The following is a 4,372-nucleotide window of genomic DNA, read 5'->3' on the forward strand; positions in this document are numbered from 1 at the left end:
TACTCTCAGAGCTGGCGAGGCAGCTTTGGTCTGGAATGATGTTACTCTCAGAGCTGGTGAGGCAGCTTTGGTCTGGAATGATGTTACTCTCAGAGCTGGCTTTCTAGCCTAATTGTGCTTCCTTCTTTCCCAGGACGACTGCTGCTGTGCACAGTTTCTTTCTTCTTATTTTGAAGCACTGGGGATCAACCCTGGGTCCTGGCCTGCACACTGAGGCCTGCACACTGAGGCCTGCACACTGAGGCCCACCTCCAGCCCTGCAGTTCCTGGGTACTTTAGTGTGCACAGTTTCTTTCTTCTTATTTTGAAGCACTGGGGATCAAACTTGGGTCCTGGCCTGCACACCGAGGTCTGCACACTGAGGCCCACCTCCAGCCCTGTAGTTCCTGAGTATTTCAAGATGAACCCTGCTGAGGGAGTTTCTCTTGATATCAGAAAGAGGTCTGACCAGCCTACTTTCACTTCCAAGGGAGCACTGATATCTGCATCCTTGGGAGCATCTATCTTCTTTTAGGAACACTTAAAGTAGTGACAGTGGAAAGTGACCCTTTCTAAGTTCACAACATAAGTCCTTGTTAGCAGAAGACAGACTAGTCCCTGTGGCCTAAAGGGAGAGAATACATGCAGAAACTTCTTTCCTAGTTTTTTCCCTTGAGGGAATCAATAAAGTGCTTTTGTCAAATATGTAAATCCTTACTACTTTACTATTTTTACCCAGTTTTCAGATACTGTAACCATTGTAGTATATATTGCTGTGTACATTAGATTAAATCTGTGGTCTTCTCTCATTTCCATATTACTGTTTATTTGTGCTAAAAAATACCCTAGGAATGTTTCTTCTGGGAAGAAACATGCTGCTCTGTCATTGATCAGAACTGGCTTTCTGGAGAATTCTGCAGGGCCTCTGTGATCTCGCTGTGTGCCCCATGCTGAGAGCTTAGCTGTCCTCAGTGGGGACACAGCTTCTCATTTCCTCGGCCTTCTGTTCATTGCCTGAGCATCAGATAGAGGACTATGTTGCTCCATTGGGAAAGTGGGTCAGCCAGACGGTTCTGGAGGAGACACGTGGAGGCCCAGAAATAGTACTCTGGAGATAGACTACCCAAGTTTAGACGTAGGCGAGAAAGGGAAGGAGTTCAGCCCAAGAAAGCGAATTTAAGCTTTGGCCTGAAATGGACCAGTGTTGGGGATTCAGCAAAGTCTCAGGCACATTGATGATGATTGACAGCTATTGTTAATGAAAAGATCTTGTTTAAAGAGAGCACAGAAGCAAAACCTTTCATGATCTCAACACCTCCCTAGAGCCTTGGCAGAGCACACAAGCTTCCACAGGTGTATTGCTGGGTTGCAAGGCTGAGCTCCTTGCAAGAGGTCACACAGCACATGCAAATTATTTGTCAGGGGTCAAAGCCATTGGAGGAAACAACAAAACTGCCAGAATTTTTTTTCCCTTCTCAGTTCATGATCTGAGTTATTTATTTATTTGTTTTAAATGAACACTTGTAAGTCCACCACCTGGCACTAAAACTTAGGGCACGTCTGATATTTTCATCCAGCTCGTAGTCATCTCTGTGCCAGCAGCAGACCTCATCCTACCCAAGAAGTTTAGCATCTCCCTGGCTCCCAAGTGTATATTTCCCAATCTTCTGTCGTGTATATGCTACAGTTTAAGTGTTCCTTCTTGATAAGTGGTTATGTTGCTTCTAGATTTTATTACTAGAGCTGTTGCAGTTGAGACTCTTGCACTCATCAAAGGAATGTATGAATTTCTCTTGTATACACTTCAAAAATGGAAGTGACCAGAAATAGAGAACATGGATGCTTGATGCTGTAAGATAATGCTAAACTAGTTTCCAAAGCAACCACACTAACACTTTGTCCTATTGGCAATACTAAGGAGACATTTGACATCCTTTTCCATCCTTTGCCCAGCTAATGCTGGCAATGTGGCAAGACTCAGCTTCCAGATTCTTACCTATCACAAAGATTTAACTTGTACTTCACTTTGTTTTTAACTTGTGTTTTTAATTAGTAACAAAGATGAACATTCTGTCACTTGGTTATTGCTTCCTGGTCACACATGCTTCTGCTTAAAGTTTGTTAGTGTGTTCTGTTCATTTTTCAATTAATATAGGAATATTTTATACAGATATGTAGTAATAGTTATTTTTAAAATATATGCAAAAACCTTTCCATTGGGACTCTATTTCTATATAGAATTGCAGAAATTGCTTCCTATATTAATATTATCTCTGTACTAAGGCAACTTTATTTGTCTCTAATATACATTGGGCATTGAAGGGCAACATTCATTGCCAGAAAACTACAGTATTGATTTGCAATTCTCAACTATACTGCCTTCTGCAAACCATCATGATGCCTCCAGAAAAATACCCAGCATGCCTTGCTGAGCCCTAATTGGCTTTGGCTTTCCTTCTCCTTCTCCTTCTCCTTCTCCTTCTCCTTCTCCTTCTCCTTCTTCTTCTTCTTCTTCTTTTTCTTCTTCTAGGCTTTATTTATTTATTTATTTATTTATTTAATGTATGTGAGTACACTGCAGCTGTCCTCAGACATACCAGAAGGGGGCATCAGATCTCATTACAGATGGTTTTGAGCCACCATGTGGTTGCTGGGAATTGAACTCAAAACCTCTGGAAGAGCAGTCAGTGCTCTTAACCACCGAGCCATCTCACCAGCCCCAAAAGGATTTATCTATTACTATATCTAAGTACACTGAGGCTGTCTTCAGATGCACCAGAAGAGGGTGTCAGATGTCATTATGGGTGGTTGTGAGCCACCATGTGGTTGCTGGGATCTGAACTCAGAACCTTTGGAAGAGCAATGAGTACTCTGAACTGCTGAGCCATCTCTTCTGCAGCCCAGAATTCTTATCAGTCCTGTCTAAGTCCTCCAGTGCCTTCCCATGAGTCAATACAGCACTAGATCTTTGCAACCTCCTTCTATCCCTCATTACCTGGTCTACATTTACATAGTCACTTTGCTGTTCCTAGACAGATTAAGTCTCACCCTTTCTATGGCTTGGATAGTCTACGTCTTCTTCCATGAAATTTGTCCTTCTGGGGCTTACTTAGGCATCTCTCTTCCACATCTGGGTCTTCTGGTAGTTTTTGCTTAACATTTTGAGCTATGGCTGTTTTCTAGATAAGTAGGTTGTGCCTCCTTATGTTCCCTTCTGGTATATGAAGGCCCTGATGCTCTACCCCTTTACCAGCATTTGTTAGTATCTGCCTTGTTTATTGTAGCTCTTCCTATAAGTGTGAAGTGAAATCTCACTGTGGTTTTTATTTTCCTCTCCCTGGTGGCTAATGAGGCAGAGTATCTCTTCATGTACAAAGTCATTCACTCATATATCACAAAAGGAAAAGTGTTAGAGAGTTGATAATGTTGAAATATTTTAAGAGAGACGAAGCATAGGCTTACAGATGTTTTCTCAGTAGATGGAGTTAGGTACCAACAATGCAAACAGGTCAGTCTCGTTAGTATGATATGATTAGATCTGGAGACTCTTAGGAGGTAATGGAGAAGTGTAGGGTGGAAAAATTCTTATGAAAAGCATTGTTAGCTAAGGGAGACTAGGACTGGGAGATACCATTTTGGTGTTTTAGAATGTTTTCTGCTGTTATAACTGAATACTGATGATGGGAAAAAGCTATCAAAAATAAAGGTTTATCCAATGAGTAGTTGTGAAGACTGGGAATTCAAGATTGGTCCAGCTTGCTGGAAGCAACCTACAGTCCTAAGGAGCTTCAGGATATTACATGAAGACATAAAGTGAGGATGTTAGCTCCTTGTTTTCCTATACAGACATCAATCATCTGATTCTAATGGCACCCCAAAGGCACATTCTGCAAACATGATTGGATGTGAGATCTCAGGTACTCGTGTTTCCATGCTCCCAACAGAAAGTCCTCCATACTTATTTATGCTGTCTCTTAAATGTCTGCTCTTCATGTCTGAGAGATTGTACTTATCATTGTATGAACATGACACACATATATCATGTAGGCCATTCCTTTTTTTTTGAAACTAAATACATTTTAATAGAAAACAAAATACAAAATAACTCTTTTCAGAAAACAGAAATATTTAATCCTTTAGCAGACATCAGAACTTGCTTTGTGCTTAGAGCATGGTCAATACTTGTGAGTGTGCACTCATGATTCATCCCCTGTTCACTAACGACACTGCAATGAGGTGGAAGCAGGTCATTGAGGGAGAAAAAGACCAATAAGCCACATCTTGGAATAAAGTTATTTTTAAATCCAGCATTTAAGTCTATCTTGTGACTTATTCAAAATTATTCTTTATCATAATTTTGTTGATGGTGTCAGGATGTAACCCTGGGTAACTG

Source organism: Mastomys coucha, unplaced genomic scaffold (genome assembly GCF_008632895.1).
Source record: "Mastomys coucha isolate ucsf_1 unplaced genomic scaffold, UCSF_Mcou_1 pScaffold15, whole genome shotgun sequence".
NCBI lineage: Eukaryota > Metazoa > Chordata > Mammalia > Rodentia > Muridae > Mastomys > Mastomys coucha.